The sequence below is a fragment of the Camelus bactrianus genome, chromosome 7, assembly GCF_048773025.1.
Source record: "Camelus bactrianus isolate YW-2024 breed Bactrian camel chromosome 7, ASM4877302v1, whole genome shotgun sequence".
Lineage (NCBI taxonomy): Eukaryota > Metazoa > Chordata > Mammalia > Artiodactyla > Camelidae > Camelus > Camelus bactrianus.
Window position 1 is genome coordinate 53,315,370 of NC_133545.1, and position 21,359 is coordinate 53,336,728.

Sequence of the window (21,359 nt, forward strand, 5' to 3'; positions counted from 1 at the left end):
CATTTCCCCTCCTGTGGGGCACGTGAGTTCTTTCTCAACACTAAACCTGCTATCTGAGTGGGAGAGTTCATCTCATGGGGTCATTTTACATCTGAAGAAATTGGGGATGATTTTAATATTCTGCCAAATGCCAGGGTAAAATGACTACCTAAAGGGAATTTTTTACTCTTTTTTTTTTTTTTCTGATTTGTCCTCTTTTTGGTTTTTCATATTCTTGATTCATTCATCTCCTTGAACTCATGTCTTTTGGTCCATGATGTATGATTTTTTTCTTTCTCTTTTTCACTCCTTTGATTACATTCCTTCCCACTTCACTCATCTTCCTTCCCTTTCTTACTCTTCCTTCCTTCTCTATCTCTAACCCTTTCCTCTTTGCTTGTACCATGCCAACATGGACCCATAGACCTTTCTGTGATGATGGAAATAATCTCTGTCCATCCCATTCAATATAGTAGCCACTAACCACATTCACTGTGGAGTGCTTGAAATGTGGCTAATGGGACTGAGGAAATTAATTTTTAATTTTATTTAATTTTGATGACTTAAAATTTATATAAACCCATGTGGCTCTTGGCTAGCATAGGGGTCAGCAGAGTTGTGCAGAGCTGTGTCTCCTGCATTGTTTTCTCTAGCTTGGGTCTCCAGTCTGCCCCCATCTACTGGACATCAGCCTGTGATCCACTCCTGGGCTCCCTGCACAAACAAGAACAATGCAGGACCTCCGGACTCACCCTCTAGCCCTCAGCTGAGCATCAGCATGAAACCCCATTGACACAGCACCCCCAGTTTTCCATGTGATGCTCTTCATACATGGAAGTAGTTCGTACTCAGTAAGACCACTGGTGTCATCTTTATATGTTCTGCCCAGCATGTCCCTTCAACTTCTGTTGACTTTCTAAGTTGATGGCATCCCCGAACCAAGCTGCAAACCTTTCATTTATCTTCACTCCCTCCCAGTTCTTTACCATTAACCTCCCTTTGCTTACCAAGTTGTTGATTCTACCTTTCAACTGTATCTTCATTTCCTGGCCTCTACTCCATCTCTGTTTCACTGCCTTCATTCCCACCTGCTCACAATCTGCTGCCACTGCACTTGGGAATCAGCCTTTCTGTTGGTCCTGCCATCAGTTTTCCTTCCTTCCAGACTCTCCTCTGCAATGATATTAACACACAGCCCTCTGACCTTGTTAACTTTCCCCTAAACTTCCTTCAGGACAAAGTCCTAATTCTTTAGCTGTACAGAACATTGTTCTATAACCTGGACCTTGACTACTGTTTGAGTTTTAACTCTTGCCATCCCAGACCCTGTTCCTCCCCATTCTCTAGACTGGAGCCTTTCTAATTTTTCAGTTTTCCAAATAGAGTGGGCTCTTTCATGCCTCTGTGCCTTTGCACATGTTCATTTTACTTTAAACTTTTTTTTTTTCACTTTCACTTTGCAGTCTGGTAAACCTCCTGTTGCAGGCTCAGCTGAGACTCCACCCCACTGAGATCTTTCTCGACCTTTCCTTGCATCCTTACCCTACAGAGTTAGACTCTATAGCACCTTGTACCTTGTATTTATTATGATATTTTAGATACATGGCGGTAAGTTTGTGAACTTGGGGATTAGGAGCATGTCCTATACCGTATGCTGGCATGTTTTAGAAGCACAGTAAGTAAAATTGTAATCATAACCATGATCAGCTCCCTGGTGCTCATTTCCTCTGAAGTATTTTCAAAGTCCTAACTCCCTTCTTAAGGTAGAGACATATGATCATGCCTTAAAGCAATACATATAGTCTCCTTCTGGGAAAAAATGCTGAAACCATGAATGTTTAACCAAGCTTTTTCAAAATGCTGAAATTTTGTCTTCCTGCCATACGTGAACATTTACACTTTAGCAAATATGGCTCTGGGACTTGTGAATAAAACACCTAATTAGAAAGGAAACCTATAAACAAAAGTCAAAATAAATCTGGAAGAGTCTAATTAAAAAAAAGTAGAGCAGTGATATATTTGAAGTTTCAGTGACATAAAGGACTATTGTTCGGATGATGGTGACCAGCTAATTTTTGTCTTCACTGAGGATGGAACTAGAGGGAAATGATCTGAAAAGAGGAATAGGGCATGCAGATTAGGTTCTAAGGAGGATCTCTGGATGGAGAATTTTATCAAATACTGGAACTGAAAGGCTATACTGTCTCCTAAATGCCCTTTACAAATGTTTGATACTTGTCCGTCTGGAAAAGCTTAGTTGGGCAGAGGGATCCTGTCTCTAGGAACAGAAAGAAATTCCATCCCCCCTGTGTGGCTTGTCTATAAATTCTGTTGGGCTTTTTTTTTTTTCAAATGTGAATAATCAGATTTTCTTACATACCTCAATCAAATAAAATGCTTCTGCTTTTGCTTTTATTGCTTTAGTCCTTTGGTAAATGTAGGTTAGGAGAATGAATGGCAAATCTCTGCTCAACACTACATTATAGAATATACATTTGATGGTAACACGTATAAACATATGCTGAGAGTAGTGAACAGGGCATTCGAAAATTGTGAAAAATGAGATTAAACCGTAACACTTGGGTATTTTCTAAAAAATTTCCCAAGCATTCCTTATTTTTATTTATAAGGTATTTCAGTTGGAAACCTGGAATCTTAATGATGTTATGCTATAGTTTGCTAACCTTTGAAGGATGCTGACTCTTGAAGCATGTATAGACATTAAAAACAAATGAAAACAAAAAACACCCTGCAAGCCCATCCTAGGAAATGAATGCGGGGTCAGAAGAACAATTATGTGGCTCTAACAGATTGTTTCTTAGAAATGATGTCTTCCCAAGGTAGATACACAGTTGTGTATGAACTGAATTTTTGTAAATCATGTGTTTTAAATTCAATACATCAATAAGCTTATATTTTTAAATCATTGACTTTAATCTAGTTCTATCACTCATCTTTTAAAATCTGCCACCTCTCATTCTCTTCATTACAAAGTTGCGTGTTGTTATTTTTCTAGTTAGTTCATTTCCCTTAGATTACATTTAGTTCCTTTCCATGTTTTCTCTACATGATTTATGTGATAGATGATGTTCAAATTAACATTTTACGTTCTCCCAGAACCTTCCAAAGGGTATAGCCAGGGTTATACAAAATTCCCGGCAGGACAGGTCTTTGTAACCTTACTCCTTTCTTTTACACTCCAGAAAGAACACTGGAATGCAAGTCAACTAGAATGATGTCATTAAAGGAATAATAACCTTGATTCTTTTCTGATATATTTATGAAAGTCAATTTTAAAAGTTGGCAAATTTCTATACTTGAACCAAAACAAAATTCATGATACAATACCAATACCAGTGACCTATTCTGAAAATCAAGACAAACCGGTGTGGGGAAACACGGTTGTTTACAGCCACTGTTACATGAGTGATACTTTGTTTACATAAATGAAAGTCCTAGCTGTACTTCATTTTGTTAGGAATTTTTCAAAAAAGAATAGCACTTCGGGTGTTTTTCTGCAGTGAAGAGGAGGAAAAAAATACCTTAACAGATTGCTGGTACAAATCTGCTTCTGGAAAAAACAAAAACAAAACAAAACAAAAAAAACACCTGAAGTTAGACAGGTCTGTGTAGACCTCACCTGAATAGTACTTTTGCATAAAGATGCACTTGCCCTGGATCAGAAAGTTCCATTTACGGTTTGTGTTTCTTAATTTTTGGCCTTTCTACTAGGCTACCTTCCTGCGTTCTGTCCCTTTTGACACATACAGTGAGTACTTTGTAGAGTTTACTTTTTGATTAATTTTTTGGATGTGACTTATCAGGAAGACACTTGTGTTTTTCCACCTGCTTTTACCAGATGGTGAGCACATATTTACAGAAGAATTCCATTTCTGGGATTTGAGACATGGGTTTCTTACTGTGTTTTGTCTTCTTTTTTTTTTTTTTTTTTAATTCTTTTTGTTTGTTTGTTTGTTTGGTCTTGTTGGGGTTTTTTTGGATGGGGGGATAGGTAATTAGGTTTATTTGTTTATTGGAGGTACTGGAGATTGAACCCAGGACCTTGTTCATGCTAAGCACATGCTCTACCACTGAGCTGTACCCTCCCCTAGGTTTGTCTTCTTCGAAAACATTTTTTGAGGCAAATTTAAGCATGTCACTGGAGTCAGACTCAAACGATCCGTTTCAAGGATGAGGAGCTCCTTCCTTTCTCATCAGGGATTGCATATATGCCTGAGATCCACGCAATTGCCAGCCTTGAAGTTTGTCGCCTCTGTGTGTGGCTTCTCTTGTTGTTTCAGTTGGTTTGGGTCTGTTTATTCCTTTGTTTTTGCCTTTTGCTTTTGTTTTTTTCACCGTTTAAATATTTTATCAAAGTAGTATATTGATAGAATAGGGGGAAAAGGCACAAATAACATCATTCCCCATTTTCCACAGGCCTCTTCTCTAGAGGAAATCACTTTTTCCCCCTTTGGAGTTGGCCCCCATACTAGATAATATAATTGTATCACAACTTCTTGATTTATCAAGTTTAGAATTTTCTCTGTTGTCCTGTTTGGATGGATAAGCATTTTGGGTAAGTTATTTTACTGAAGGTAATCGGCTGTGTAATTTTACATGAGTCCAGGAGTCCTATTGACACTTGAGCACGGAGAAGCTCTTCTGGGAAGCTTGTTCTCGTGCAACTTTCTCTTCCCTATCCCATGAGAGCTTGACGTCTTATGCCCGGAATGGGCCCCAGAATTTCTAACAAGCAGGTGATTCTGATGTGGGCATTCCAGAGAGCACAAGGTTAGACGTTTTGCCTCTCCTGTCATTTACCCATTTGCAGAGTAAAGCTCTCAGCATCTCAGTTGTAAGCAACTAAGTTGTAAAATGGACTGTGCTAGTCATACACAATTCATTATGCCATAGATAGAGCGTCTGAAAATGCTTATAGGTAATAGATCGTCATTTTATTATTGGAATATACTAGGGAATGCAGGCTATCTGAAAATGGTATCGGCGGAGCCCTCTCTTCATTTTCATCATTTTCACTAGAGTTATTTGTGTTTTCCAATACCAAAGACTATTTTCTTCTTATTTTCTCTTACCTTTAGCTCTCAGAGGGTCCTTGCTGATTGCAGGTCCCTGTCATACTTGAATCAATTCTAGTTGAGAAGGATACCCAATAAATTGTTTTGCCTTAAATAAATTTTCCCAATCTGGTTAGAGAGAACCATGCACTAGGGCGCCCGCCCTGCTCCAGGTGCCTCCCGTAGGGCTTCTTGTCACCAAAGGGTCTAGTCTTCCTTCGGTGGTGCACAGTGGCCATGTCTGTGCCTGTCACAGTTTGGAGTCCAGCAGCCACATTTTCAGCAAAACAAAATTTTTAGTTTGGCGCTTGCTTGTTTTACAAAGAACATATTTTTCAAATCAAAATAGGAACCCAATGGAAAATCAGCTCCATCTTGCAAGAATTACTGTTTTAGATAACCTCCCAGGAATCCACCAAGTTCAGCAGAAGAAATAAAATCTAAATTCTACACCTTGGGCATGTTTCTTAACCTTTATCTATTTATTTGTAGAGTGACAAAGGAATAATAATCTCTCAGACCCAGGCCACATTGTGATTCTGTGACTCTTGTTCCACACTCAAGGGAAAAATAAGTTTAACATCTAAATATGGTAAATGCTTGCTTGAACGTGGAATTTAGAAAAAAAGATAATTAATAGGCAAATATATAAGTAGGAATTACAATAAATGACTGTGTATTTACAAGTAAAAAGTTGCATCAATTTTATTAAAATCTGCTATAGTAGATAGATCCTTTTCACAATTTTGGTTTTCTCAGTTTATTCTTCCTAAGGTAGATAGTTCAGACTTCAGGCTAAAGTGAAAACCAAAAAACAAAGCAAAACACTCCCTTGCACCAAAAATTGGGGTTTGTTTCATTATAGCTGAACACTGAAATTATAAATCTCAACCCAAGATTTTAGCTTTTTGTTTCCTTTTTAATTTATCCTTCTTGAATTCTGCCTTCATTGCAACAAATTATAATAGAAATTAACTTCAGAAACATGCTCAAAGGGAGTATGTCAACACATACTTTCCACTCCTGCCTATAATTAGTAACAAATTATTTTGAGAAGAATGATCTGTGTCATCTTTGGTTGAACTTTATTCAATATTAAATAAGCATGTTGTTGTGCAGTAACTGGAGTTATTAGTCTTAGAGCCAAACAGCATTTGTTAGAAAATTTAGGTAAGGGAGGAAAGTGGAAAATTATTTGCAGAACTAAAATTTTATTCTTTCTTTTAGTATTTTTAATATATACACATAGTACATACCTAGTGGTGAATAAAAAAGCAAACACGACATTTGCTAGTACTTGAAAATAAAGCCAAAGCAGTCATGAAAATAAGTATATTTTGGGGCCACCATTTCATAGGATATGTAAATTTCATGGAGTCAGGTATAAAAAAGAGATGAAGAAATAATCTGAGCTAAATGAGTACATGTAAATCTTTATGTCATAATTGCATGTTTAGTGTTTTTATGGGTTTTTATTTATATCATTCTTTTTTCCCATTTTTTTTCCTTTTATAACATTAAACATCTACTTAATATGCACAGCACATACTTGCTTCTGTCTGTTATTGAATTTTCTCCTAATGAGGGTTTGTGCTGTGTCTCACCAAGTAAAAATGGTCGGTTTGATGTGGTTGCTTTTTAAAATCTTATGAATTATACCCCAAAAGCACTATTTGCAATGACATTAGCTGAGGCTATTGTTAACTCAAAAATATATTTATTAACAATTTACCCGGAATGGCTAGATGAAAAATCCTATTTATATCATGTCCAATTGAACTCTAAGAAAAACTACTTTTGTATAATGGTTTTTGTAAGCAATCTTTAAATCTTACTTAAACCTGAAGTTTAGCCAAGAAGTTCATTTTGCTGTAGATGCCACATTGTTAAACCGTTCAGAGGTTTGTTTCGTAGTTACTCCAGGCTGTTGGATTTACAGGCCTGTTAAGAGTGATTGTTAGATCCCGTAGAAGAAGTTTGAATTGTGATTGTCCCTTTACGTCTTGTTGGGAACCATTGTATTCCTATTTCTGTTTGCAAGTTTGGAATGCTTATATATTCTTCCAAATGTGAGCCATATCCATTATCTTCATTTTTAGGATTTAAAATATAAATAATAAATCTTAGTAGTGTAACAATTTCTATTTTACATATGAGATTTTAATTTAACTTGTCTATTCATACTGACATCTGTATAATTGGATATTAAGGATGCTAAGTGGGTTTATGAGACACTAAAATTTGTTTATTCAACAGATATGTCTTGAGCCGTGTTCTATGCCGTGCTCTGTTCTAGGCACCAGTGATACAGTTGTGGACAAGTCGGAAAAATACCTCCGCTCTCCTAGAGGTTTCATTCTTACTGCATGTAACTGACAAGATCGTATTCCTCCCGTGTTAAGGGGTGTGAAACTGTAGCAGGGGTCCAGTGTATATGCGTAGTCATTGTGCATTCAGACTCTGATCCATGATGTTCTGAAGAAAATGTACTTTGGTTTTGTGGGCTTTTTTAAAATTTAATGTTTATTTCCACAAAAAGCACTCTGCTCAAATGTGTAGCCACTGGATTTCCTAGTGGATGACTGTGTTCACACCTGTTTAGCCTAAGCCGAAATCCCTGAGATGGGAGACTAAAAATACTATTTTACGGCTTTTAAAAAATTACCTACTGTAATCATAATGTAGCAATATTAATATATGCAGTGTATGAACCTCCATTTTTGAGGTCACACTCATCTTGAAGTTCATATGTCACTTATTCCGTGATTATCTTAGCATTAATGACTTCTTGGTGCCCATAAGTGCTTTATAAACATCTCAGTTTTAACACTCTTTCAATTGGTCTGTCCATGTATGATTCACATGCTGTGGGTATTCTGTGGATATGGAATTGAATTGGGTGAATAGCTTCTTGGGTATTGAGACTGTTTTAAAAAACACATTCATGCACAGGTGGCTCAAGTTATTTGAAATCTAATGCAAATACCTGCTTTTATATCCCCACGTTTCACTTTTCTTTGTGGGATAATGCAAAGCTGTGTGCATTTACATAACCCTAGAGTGAAATCTCAGTGATCAGATTAGGGCTCTCTGATAAAAATTATTTGAGACTCATGATTTATAATACATTTCTCGGTGTAATCTCTATTTAGCATGAATACCCTGGCATAACTTGGTATCGTTCCCATTTTATCCAGAGAGAAACCTAGTACATCAAATAATCGAATAACTAAGGCGTGTGATGACAGAGATGACATCGCTCAGGCCCCAGGTCTTTCTTGCTTTCTCTGTGGGGGTCTCCCTTTGCTGACAGCCATTCCTTGGGCTGCTTGTGCAGGTTTCATAACTGTTACTACTTTTGGGGAAAAAAAAAGTACATTACTAAGAAAGAATGTTCTTCAGATAGCACATCAATATTATTTGAAAATTCTTCTTATCAAGGTGTGACAGATTGAGAGAGACCAAGAGAACCTCTTCACAGGGGCTGGTCCCAGGAAAGATGTTCTGGGGACTGGAGTGAGCGCATAGCTGCAGGAAAGTGAGGTGGGAGGACTTGGTGTTTGGGAGCTCTGCCAGTTCTCATCTGGGCTACAGTGCTTTTTTCCCCCCTCTTCCTCAAATATTTTATCTTACTTACCCAGCGTTTGAGAGATTTATGACACCACCATATATTCTCATGTTGTTTATGTGTAGGTCTTGACTTCAGAAATGTCTTGGACGTGGCATATTTCCCTGCAGTGGCGGTGGGGAGCAGCAGCATTTGGGCTATTGAGATACTAATAGTAGTTAGCAGCGCGGGGAGTACTGGTACTAGTCACAGGAGTGGGATTCATGGAATTGCCAGATAGTAGTAAATATTCATGAAAATCCTAATGCTGCAGCCTGAAGAGACAGTGTAGATGAGTGATGCCAGCAGTTTTATTTTAAAGATAAGAAACTGATCCAAAAGTGTTATTGGGCTGTCTCTGATTTTAAAAAGAACGATTCCACGCTCTTACCTGTGGGCTGGGAAAATAGTAAATAAAAATTACATGCACCTAGACGTTCTCACTTATTAGCAACCCCTTCTGGATACATTTTGCTCAGAGAGAAATCTAAATCCCACTGCGTCCGCTTTTCCCTCTGAACTGTCCCAACACTGACATTGAATCCGAAATCACAATATGCTCTTCTTAGATTGTCTTCCAGCCACAGAGCTGCCAGCAGAAGTTCTGTCAAATACTCTCAAGGCCACTGGACTCTGTGAAATGTGGCTCTTTCTTATCAAGCTACGTGGATAACATTGAAGTCAACCCTTCAGTAGTGTTAGCTTTCCCTTTGAAATGGCGGTCATGCTGTGAAGTGAACTTTTGCTGCGTTCGAGGTTGTTTTTCTCCATCCTCATGGACACAACAGCCCCATTATGTTGATTTGATTTGATTCTCTGGTCCCTGGCACTGGGGCTGGAACGTCAGGGGCCTCGGTTGTCTCAGCTCACAGGGCGGCGGGGAGAGCCCAGTAACTGGATGTCATCGCTCCGTTTCCCTGGCTGCTTCTGCCTTCTTGAGTCTCTCCATGTGCTTGTTTTCTTCTCAGATAATCAAACCTTGTCTTCCTTTCTGAAAGCTCTACTTGCATTCACTGTTTTATTGCAGATTAAAGGCTGGTGCATTAGAAGGTTATCAGCTAGTCAATACACTTCAGTTATCCCATCTTGTGATAAAGCTGTTTCATCGATCAAAGTCAAAATTTCAGCCCTTAGCTTTTAAATGGCCATTCCTGAAGGTTTGGATAATGTCCTAATGGACCACATAGCCCTGTCCTCGTATGTACATGTAGAGGTAGTCATACGAGTTTCTGTGTGTGTGATGTACACACATGTAGATCTACATATAAAAATAGCTATCTGTATTTTATTTAAATGTTGCATTCTCACTTAAAATTCTTGTCACAAATTCTTACAACTTTTGTCAAATTCTTATCATCGGTAAACTTCCCTCTCCCTTTCTGTCTAAATATATAAAACCTTTTTTTTTGTTAGGACTGGTATTCAAATATTTTCTAAACCTCCTAAGGTAAATTTTCAATACTTGTAAATGTGGTTTAAAAAAAGATGCAAATAGTATGATTACGAAGTCAGAAAAATACTCTTATTTTCATATCAGTTATATAGTTAAGCGGATAATAGTTTAAGAATCTTAAGATTTGGCATCTTTATTGTGGTAGAACACAGTTTGTTCTTTTGGTTGAGTTTCTACCATTGCTTTTTTCTAAAATCAGTTTAGCCAACAAATATTCATAGTGCCAGGCATTATGCTCGATGCTGTGGAATGAAATTTAAAAACAATATTAGTGATAATTCTAATCTCTATATTTGTTTAGCAGTTTAGAATTCACAGATCGTTTTTCACATCCTACATCTCATTTGCTCCTCACGATGGCCCTGGGAGCTACGCAGAGCAGACAAGACTCACACAGCTTCAGTGAGATTCCCAGAGCCCCACATGTAGTAAATGGCAGAACCAAGACTTACCTTGTAGCGTTTTCTCTTGTCTGCCTCTCAGTAAAATGTCCCAATCCATCATTCATTGAAACATTATGACTCTACAAGTAAATAAAATACATAGAAGTACTTATACCACATGCATGTATATATATATATATATATATATATATATATAAATTCATATATTTGTATGATATAATAAAGCAAAAATGGAAAACATCAAAATGCTTTATTATTTATAGATTTCCTCTAATTTATAACATAATATACAAAATGACACCTACGTGGAAAGCAAGGGTGGAGTACACAGCCCTTTAAGTTCCCTATTATTCTACAAAAATCTTCATCCTCATGCTTTAAATTGTAGAAGAGTGGTTAAGTCCTTTGTATACATAAGCCTTCAGCTTCAGGAATCCTGAATGTTTGCTTAACAAAATAATGAAACTCTCAAAAGAGACTTTTAAAAGCTTGGTTTGGGGCACTGTTTATCGTTGGGCATTGTATAATTTGGCCAAAAAACACTTCCCAGTATTATGTTGAAATGAATTGCCCATCGCAGTTGGCTTTTTTGGCTGGTTCAGCTTCTTTATATCATGTTCATATCATATACCCTATTCATGCTATTTTATAGTGTTAATGCAGCAGACACTACAGCCTTATTATATAAACATGATGGGATTCTTTCAGGGGACTTAGTACAACATAGTGCATAGAGCAAGCCGTTGGACCTACGATACCTGAGCTCAAGTCGCTGCTCTTTACTAGGTGTGTGACTTTGTATAAGCAGTGTAAGATCGTTGTGCTTCAGTTTCCTCCTGTTTAAAGCAGAGACCATAATGTCACCATCTCCAAGGATAAGTTGAGCGTTAGAGTAACTTGTGTGTGTTTATATAAAGTGTATAAGTAATAAACTGTACTATGCCATTTTATATAAGGGATTTGAGCATCCAGGGATTTTGGCATCCAGAGGTGGGGTCCGGGGGTGGGAGTGGTTCTGGAACTAATCCCCTGAGGATACCTAGGGACAACGATGTATGTCTGGCACCTAGAAAGCCCTATATAAGCATTTATTCTGTATATACACAAATATATATATAAAACATTCAGAATACACAACTCATAATATTTCACAAATGCATTAGTTTTGATCAACCTACCTTTCTGTATTGTTTTTTGTTGGTTGGTTGGTTTTTGCCCTATTCAGAAATTACGTCTACATCTACCAACTTACAGGCTGCATCTGCATATACTGTAAAATAGTTGTAAGAATAACCCGACCACATACTGTTGGTTACACTAAGCAGTTCAGTGCAGATCCACAGTGATATTGTCAGAAGATACTCAGAGGTACTGCTTCCTTGAGCCCACTGTCATTTTGACTATAAGGATTCATAAACAGAAGGTCGAGATGGAAATACTCGGTACTTGAAAATCAGGCCCAGTTATAAGATCGGTTTGCATCTTATGTTTAAGTTTATGCGTTATGCATTCTGGTTGATCAGGACACCCTAATTTGTGGGTCTAGCAAAATTGCCTGCATCTTCAATGTTTCTGTTGAATTTGAAGTTGATGTATTCATTGAAAGGGAAAAAAGTGTTGATTTTTCTATTAAGATGCAACCTTTACAATGCAAAGCTATAATAATTATAGTGTTCACTCAGCCTGAAGAAAAAATTTCACCAGTTAAATAGCAATAATCAAGATGCGAACTATATTAGAAGGGTGCTAATTTTATGATCATCTCTTACTTAAATAATAAAAATTAATCCCCAGGACCCTTGCTGTAACACTGCTTGGATGAAATGGTATTCAGCTTTAGATACAGCTCCTGGAAGCCCGTTTAAAATAATTGTTGCTTAAGATGTGAGTGACCTAAGATCGTCCTTATAAAACAGGGTGAATGAATTAGTATGGCAGTGTGTTTGCTCCAAACATTGGACTGCATGCTGAATTTAAGAAAAGTACATTATAGCTGTACCTTTAGAAACTGGAATTACCAACATCAGATGATTGTTCAGCACAGAAAGGAAGATGTTAGAGTTGCTGTCATCTCACAAGGCAGCGTGTTGGCTTTGGAGCCCGGACGTCTAGGTTCAAATACATTAAGATCCACAGTTTACCATATTTGTGGTCTTGGGCTAATTAGCTATCTTCTTTGAGCTCTGCGAGGAAAAGGAGAAAGGATATGGGTTGACGTGATGAGTAAACGAGATATTTTATGTCAGGATTTTGACATGCAGGTTAGTATTTGATAACTCGGTAGTTCGGAGAAGTAAGATGTGAGCAATAGCGATACTGTTCTGAGGCCAGAGGATTTTGTAAGCCGCAGTGACAGTTTCAGAATAGTAACAGCAATAATACAGTTAAAAAGAGTTCAAAATGATTGCATTTGATCGACCTTGCAGTGAAGAAATTTGGTTTGTGATGCCATTCCTGCTACCTACCACAGGCTGGGAGTGTATCTACCTTAGACAGAGGGAATCCAGAGATTTTTGTTTCTCCAGAAGTAAATGTCACCCTCCTTTCCATGATGCTCCATTAACAACCCCAGAGGAGGAGACACTCCAGGTATAGCAGCATATACGTTACAAAACCGCAGAAGAACCTCCTTTGTCTTTAGTCTGTGTGTTGAATTAACTACGTGCAGCGCTCCGAGTATTTCTTGTAAGAACGATGAACACTGTATTCATGATTCACAATTGGAAAAAAAGATGGTTTGACCTACCACATCATCTTTAAACCATGGTTTAGGGAGTCCTTCCATTTTAAAAATTGTATAAACTATTTATTTACCAACTTACAATGCCAAGATAAAGATAGGCAAATGTTGAAGTCTTTATTTATATGGGATACAGTTTCCATGCAGAAAATATGTTTTCAAAAACCCAAAAAGCATGATCCCTGAATTCAAAAAGCATACCAGGAATTTGGAAGAAGAGGGGTTAAAATACAGGAGAGTGAGGAGTTACCAGATCAGCTAAGAGTGCGGGTTCTGGAGTCCTGCTGGTTAGGCTCAGTGCCCCATCACTGCTTTCTAGCTGGGTGACCCTGGTGAATCACTTAATCCCCATTCACTCCCATTTCCTCAGCTTACACAAGGGATTTCAGTAGTAAGGATGTCATAGGTGTGGAACAGGGCTCAAATAAATCAGGGCAATCATAATTATCAACACCATTACTCTTAAAAGTTAACCATAAAAATGCTACATGATTACAACTTAAATGAATGTTACAGATAATAAATTCTATTTTTTTAAGTAAGAGATTAATGTAAATTGGAATAGTTGAGAATGGCTTCATGAAGAAAATGAAACATGACCTGGAACTAGGGACCCAGACCCATGGAATGCAGTGAACCCAGGGATTATCCACCCTTCATGGCTAATGCTTGCTTAGTGCTCCTTGTGTGCTAGGTGCTCTGCTAAACAGGTTATATACGCCTCATCCAATCTTCACAACAAACTTAGATCGTGGAAATAGTATCTCCTTTTTTCTTTTTTAATGGAGTTACCAGGGGTGGAACCCAGGACCTCAGGCATGCTAAGCATGTGCTCTACCACTGAGCTATCCCCAACCCCCATCTTTTTCTTCAAGTGGGAAAACTGAGGCACAGAGTAGTTAAGTGGATTGTTCCTGATCACACAGCGACCAGGCTGCAGAGCTGACTCTAGAGTTTGCACCCATCACCATCCTCCTACACTGTTCCAAGTTGAGCTGGGCACCAGAACTGAGGTTGTCAGGGCAAAACAATTTGCTCAAGGTGACAAGTAGTGACAAAAGTGGAACTTAATCCTTAGTACTTAATTTTCAATATTTCTGTGCTTCCAATACCACAGTTGGCTTTTCATGATTTGTATGATTTACCCAGTCATGACGGGGGGTGGGGGCTGTTAGGTGAAATGAAGGCCAGGTATTCATTTTTCAGAAGTGGGCCTGAGCATTTCGGTCCCTCGGAGAGAAAGGTGTTTGAAGATTCGGTGTTCACTGCATGGTGTTAGAGATGAAGTTTGATAGGTCAGTGTAAGTCAAATTTTGTGAGTCAGCAAAAATCAATCAAATCTATCTGAGTTTATTGCTAAGAACAAACAGGCCAGCCTGGAAATTTCTGAGCATGAAATTAGATGTCATGTTATCAAGGAAGAGAAAGTGGAGAGAAAAAAACCAAAGGGGCATAACATATATCTTTTGTACATAGGTTTCAGCATATAGGCACACTGTAGTTAATCATATTTAAAACAAATAGATACTAAATAATACTAAACCAGTATCAGAAATTCCATTGTTATGTCAGTGGAATCTAATGTGGTAAATCAAAGAAATGTGCAGTGGCTAAGAACTGAGATGCACGCATTGTAAGTGAAGGAGGGAACCAAGCTTTGTCTGACTTAATATCTATCCCCATGCGCAGCCTCAGTTTACAAAGCCCTATTCACTTCAAAGGGGCGAGGTGGGGAATGCAAACCAGGCCTGTTATGTTTGTGATCGTGCACGTATTTTGCAGGCAGTATCCATGTGCTTCTCCAAAGCTCATCTTTTCTATTTGCACACGTGCAAGGAGAGCTGAGTACTCTCTCATCTTCATATTTTTCTAGTTCCTTACAACTGCTGATTACAAAGGAGGGCTGTGTAATTCTTCTTTGTGTGTTTAAGTGCCAACATCAGCTGCTGCATGGATCAGCTGGCTACAGCATGTGAGGCACCTGATAGTCACTTTACGCCTGCAGTTACAGCAGAAGCGTTTGTTGCCAGAGCTCTGAGTTCTAAAGGGCGAGATTTTTACTTCATTACACAGTGTAAAAAGGAAATTTAAAAAGAAATCCATTCCACTCATGCGTTCCCTGTGTTGTGTTGTGCTGGTAAACCGTTAAGGGGCTTGAAAGAATGCTGTTTGCTGTCATTGTCTGTAATTCTCTTTGATCCTTAAGTTGGAGAAAAATGATTATTCCTGTATAATGTGTGATCTATCGCAGGCATTATAATATCTGTTCATTCACATGGGCATGCTGTTAACATCTAAGAGTCTCAAAAGGCTAATTTTAAATAGGTGCTTTAGGTTGACATACTAGTAAATATAGTTTTGACTGTTTAAAAGAAAGCAGTTAAAGATTGGAGTGCCTTGATTGGATATACCTCCTCACTTAAGAATGGAAATCCAGAAAAAAGGAGATTCATTTATAGACACCGTACATCTTTAATTTTTAAAATCCATACGGACTAGTAACTAATATTTAAGTGAAATTTATGTAAAAATCAAATCTAGGGCAGAATTTGTTTCCCAGTTAGGGCATCTATATTTTATGAATAACAGAAAGGCTTGCACTGTGCAAGGATTCGTATGATTTGGTAAGTATTTTGATGTTATCACAAAATGCTTTGCCCAAAATAGAAGTAAAAAGATTTGTAATATCCAAATATTAGTGCCTCTGGGCTGTGATTTTCTATTTCCAATAACACCTGTACAATCCTGCTACCTAGCTACACTCTATATTTTACGTTTAATGTGGTGATCTAACTTCCCCTAATTGGCAGTTAGCAAGTCAAAGTAAAAAATATACATTGGAAAGTTGCATGACACTATTGCTTTGGGGCCAAACTTAGTACCCGATGAGATGTCTTGGTTCCTATCAGAGAGAGCTGGTTCCTGAAAGATCAGAATGATCTTATTGCGTGGGGTTTTCCCCTGTAATGTAGCCTTAAGGATGCACTTGTGGGATCAGGCAATAGTGAGGTTCCAGGGCAGAAGCAAAGGGAGCAGACATCCTTTGAACTAGTGGGTTACATCAACAACTCAATGCAGTGTAATGAAATTTGAAGGCTAATTTTTCTACACATAGTAAGAAACCCTTCTGGAATACTATAGGTAAGGTGAACATTAGGGAAATGTCTTGGTTTGTAAGTGTATGTAATTAATGAATAGTTGTGTAATACTTGATTTTATATTTTCAGGTGTTCCAATGGTTCTGTACCCTTGGTTCATATCAACTAAGTCACATATAATTATAACTTTATGTAAATATGCCTTAATATAAATTGGGCTGCAGGGTACAGAGATCAGATTTAATGAGCGTATCCACGATTAAAGCACTTCTCAGTAACTGTTCATTATGAAGACTGTGAAAACGGGCAAGAGTAATCGCTTAAACTCCTCATGTAATCCCGTCCACTGACTTGGTTCATTTGTGATTCATAACTCCCAACTGTTATGCCGATTAAAAATTATAGATGTGTTCCTGTAGAAAAAAAAGTTTTTTAATCTAACTGATAATGCATTTTTTAAAAAAGCTTACATTCAAAGCAAACAATCTATTAGAAATTAAGTTTATTAAGAAATCACAAAAATCACTTACAGAATACTAACATCCTAAAACTCTTCCTTCCAGTAACAGTTTTCTTGGGTTTATGGTCCTTTAGCTGTGGAAATGTGATCTGTGTGTACACTGATCATTTACATTTGCTTCCTTGCAACACTTGCAAAGTAAAATAGTTTCTTTTATGCTATACCTTCTGTGGCGTCTCTTGACCATTTATTTCATGGCTATGGGTAAGCCTGTCCAAGGCTGTCTTGGTTGGTTTTTTTTATCAGCCTTCAGCTTGTTTGTGTCTTAGAGTTTTATTAATGAAGGCTGGACTTGTGTAAGTAGAGACTTTTTATAGTTCAGTATTCTGATAGCACTCTTGTGCTGTAGATGTTTTTAAGTTAATGTTTATTGTTAGGAAACGGCAAATGGCCTTGACTGGCATCTGGAGGGGCTGATGGTATTGTCACAGTTTAAAAAGCAAACCTTGCTACTTAGCTGTGAGTTTTACTTCTTAAGAAAGTCTTATGGGCTTCCATAAGGAAGTTTGGTTAACAACATTATCTCCTGTATGAAGAATGCACTTTCCTTAATGTTTCTACACAATCATGAAACATTTTTCTCTTCATTAAGGCTATTTTGGGTTAAAAAATGTGGCTCCCAAATCATAGTATTTACTTTTCCCTCTCATACGTCTTCCTTTTCTTGGGAAGGGTTCCTAATTTGATGCAGTTAATTGAAGAATGGTAATTTCTCATGGAAACTGCTCTAATATACATTGAATTACATATTACAGAGCATGTTTAAAGAAAACCCCCAAATTTGTTTTGGAGAATAAATGATAAAAATTTCATGCCAAATTGGCAGTTGGTTTAAGTAAAATGTATTTGCAGGATTTACCTTAGTCAGTATTAACAGCTGTAACCATCAAGGCCAAGTGACAGATAATTTCTTTTTAAGAAGGTGTTTATTGTCAGGAAAATTGCGAAGCTTCCGTTGTAATTACTCTATCTTTGTTATTTTGGCAGCCTGTAAAGTTTTATTGGCATTTACTGAAAGGTACTTTTTTTGGTCCTAGCCAGCTGGCTTTCTTTTTTGGGGCAAACTTTTCTTGCTCTTGTATTCAGAACATATTTTCAACTTTGATTGTCTACTGGTGGGGTCTTTTGGAACAAGGAGCCAAGTGGCTAATAACGTCTGAACTGTTCTCAATCATGTCCTGGGAGTGATGTGAGGAGACCGCAGGTGTGCCTCAGCCATTCGAGTGTCGCCTCCTGCTTACCCAGGGTATCATGTGGGTACTAAAGTGGTCGATTTAAGACCCATGCAAATTGTAGGCTCTTTTCCCATACAGCCTGGAGGAAAAGTACGTTGAAATTCTGAATCGAAAGTGAGGATTCACTGAGTTGAAAGAGAATAGAATCTTTCAAGCAGTTCAGGCCCATCCAATCAAAAGTGAAAGGCTCTTTTCGGGAGGTGAATATCAAAACAAGTAAAGCACACACCTCTGAAGAAGAGGAACTGTCACAGAATTTCGTTAGACTTGTGAGCGTGACAGACGGGTTTGAAATTTCAGCTGTCTTGGGGCCAGTATTCACTCTGTAGGCCGTGTACCGGTTCTCTTACCTCTGGGCTCTTCCAGATCATGCTGATAAATGTGAGATGAATTCTAAATTAAGAATTATACTAGCTCTGAAGACCACAGTAATAAATTCACTGAAGCAAGTATTTGCATCACTAATTACTTAATTCATTGCTTTCAAAATAAGACTGGAGAAAATTGTTATACTTTATTTCATGAAAGCTTACTTATTTGACTGCTTGGTAGTCAAATGATAAAACTTACTGATCATAGGAAACTGCTGGTCTTTTTAGTAATTATTATTCCAAAGTGATGACAGGCGTATTAGTAATTGGCAGTCTTCTCTGGCAATGAACTATTATCTTAATCTTGTTTTTTTATGTTACTATGGTCTATAGAGTAATTAATGCAAATTTTTATTGGTTTTATTTTACTTATTTTTATTCTTTTAAATTGAAGTATAGTCAGTTTACAATGTAAAATTTTAGGTTAGAGCATCTGTGTTTGAGATTTAATAAAAAGGAAAATTAAAGATTGCATTTCTCATTTACTACTTCTAAGTAAAATGTCCACAGATGCTGCCATCTGTCTTGATTCTTCTCTATTGTCTGTTATCTGCTTGCTTTCTTTTTTATCAGTAGATTTCAAAGAATATGTTTACCACTTTTTTCTGAACTGTTTGTTAGAGATCTGTGCAGACAGTCTGCCGAGGGTGGCCCTCTGGGGTTTGTCCTGGAGAGCCGGAGGAGGCGGGGTGCAGGGGAGAGGGCCACTTGTACATGTCCTTCCTGTGGGGAGGACCTGTCTTCATGGTCACACAGTAGTGAGGACAGAGCCCCCTTGGTGTCTGGGAATTCTCCGGGGCCCATCTGTCCTAGTATTCCTTGGAACCTGTTCATGCTAGACTGAAACGCACCAGGTAGTGTTAAGATCTTCCAGCTCAGCTGGGAATAATAATAGATACTGGTCAGTTGTTTCCAAAAGAGCTTTGTCCATTATTTGAAAGAAATTACAGAGAAATAATACTTATTCTTGTAATTTTATAGGGCTTCAAAAGGTCCACGTGAAAGCACAGTAGAACAATTTCTGCAGGAGAGGTGTTTTCCGTATTTATAAAGGTCACAATTAGGTAATTTCTGAGGTAGGGCGGTTTTGGAGGGGTGCCGGTTTGGGTGGGTGTCCTGATTCCGAACTTCGTTTCAATTGATTAGATCTGTTTCTCAGATCGCTGCAGCTTGTTCAGCTTTTATGCCTGCCAGTTGGATATGAAATGCTCTGTGTTTGGGCTCCCTGTGCAGAATTTGTTTCCAAAAAAATAGCGTCATGCTGCTCTCCATCTACTGGACCAGTAGGGGTGGGAAGATCTGACTTGGAGCCAATGCAAAATGCAAAACTGATTAGATTTGGATTGTTCATACATTAGCCCTTCCTCTGCCTGTTCTTCCCCTTTTCCAGATGGAAGGACCAGTTTCCTCCCAGGGCACTTCTCCTGGCAATTAGACTGAAGACGGGGATCATTTAGCACCACTCCTGCTGAACTACTGTGATAGTGGGGTTAGGCTTTAAGATTTAGAGGAATGAATCCACACAGTTTGTACGTGGTCTCTTTATTTTTCAGTTAATGGTGCTTGTGATGCTTTTAAATTAGGAGTACAACTTTTTGTCTTTTGACTCTGCTTTGTGTTGTATCAGTATAATAACATTACTTTCTGACGTCAACTGGGGAGTAGGTGGTCCATGAAGCACCTTTTAAAGCGTCAAGTGTTTTAAAATGTTAACTGTATGTACGCCTTTCTAATGTGCATTATGTACCCTCCCTTCTTGAATATAGTAGATTATACCCAGTTTTGCTTTTTCATGGTGATTAAGGCTCATTATGACTTCCAGTGACCACCGCTTGCTAAAATGCAGTAATGGCCTCAGTAATTATTGAGATGCTTAGATCTGTGTGGCCTCAGAATGTTAGACCCTCCGAATTCTGTGTGACGTCTTTACATTTTCCTTTGAGATCAGTAGGCAGGTACTTATACCCAGAGTTACGTTTTAGAACTACAAGGCAAGATTGCTTAGCCTGATGCTTTCATTTGGTAGATTAGGAACAGAAGCCCAGAGAGGTTGCACGGTTTGCCTGGGGTCACACAGCTAGTTAGAGATGGAGTAGGGAACTGGGTGCAGATTACTTGACTCCTCATCCAGTGCTCATTCTACCGGGCCACCCTGTTTACTTTTTCCTTCTGTCAGGGTACCTTCCTTACAGATTCTTCTCAGTATGTACATTTTTTGGTCTTAGTAGTTGTCTGACATAAAGTGAAATTGGAGACAAGGTGAAATAGAGAAAGAAATGCAGTAACAGTCTGATGGCTGAAGTTTTGCTCCTGTCATTAGTCAGCTTACTTCTTTGAGTTTTAGTTTGTCTTCTGTGAAAGGAAGTGGTTGGACCAATCATGGTAATAACTAACATTTCCTGAGTGCTTACCATGTGTCAGGTATAATTCTACATTCTCGTGTGTGTTACCTCATTTAGTTCTCACACAAACCCCATGAGGAAGATCTGTGAGAAGCCCTATATTACGTAGGGAGAAGCCAAATCCTGTAGCTGTCACCTAGTTGACCAGAAGTCCTTATCTAGTAAGTAGCAAAGCCAGGCTTCATCTTTATGCCAGCCACTGTTAGTATGTTTCTGGGTGATCTCTGAGCCCTCTTCTAGCTGTAACCCCTGTGTATTCTGGGTGTGAATAATAACACCAGTAGCCAGCGTTACTGAGTACTTACTATGCACTTTACGTGTACAGTGTCCCATTTAATCCCAGCAGCAACTCCGTGAGGCAGGTGCTGTTATGCCCATTTTGGAGAAGAGGAAACTGAAGCACAGAGAGGCTTGCCCAGTCTTAAGACTGGTAAGTGGCAGTGGCAGGATTTGAAACCAGGCAGATGTAAGTATC

The 21,359-nt window shown here is 38.3% G+C and overlaps 1 protein-coding gene across 6 annotated transcripts in view; it reads left to right on the forward strand.

Annotated features, from left to right (window-relative positions):
* ETV1 (ETS variant transcription factor 1) overlaps positions 1-21,359 on the forward strand; it is an 89,673-nt gene that overhangs the window by 15,843 nt on the left and 52,471 nt on the right. The window lies entirely within an intron of this gene.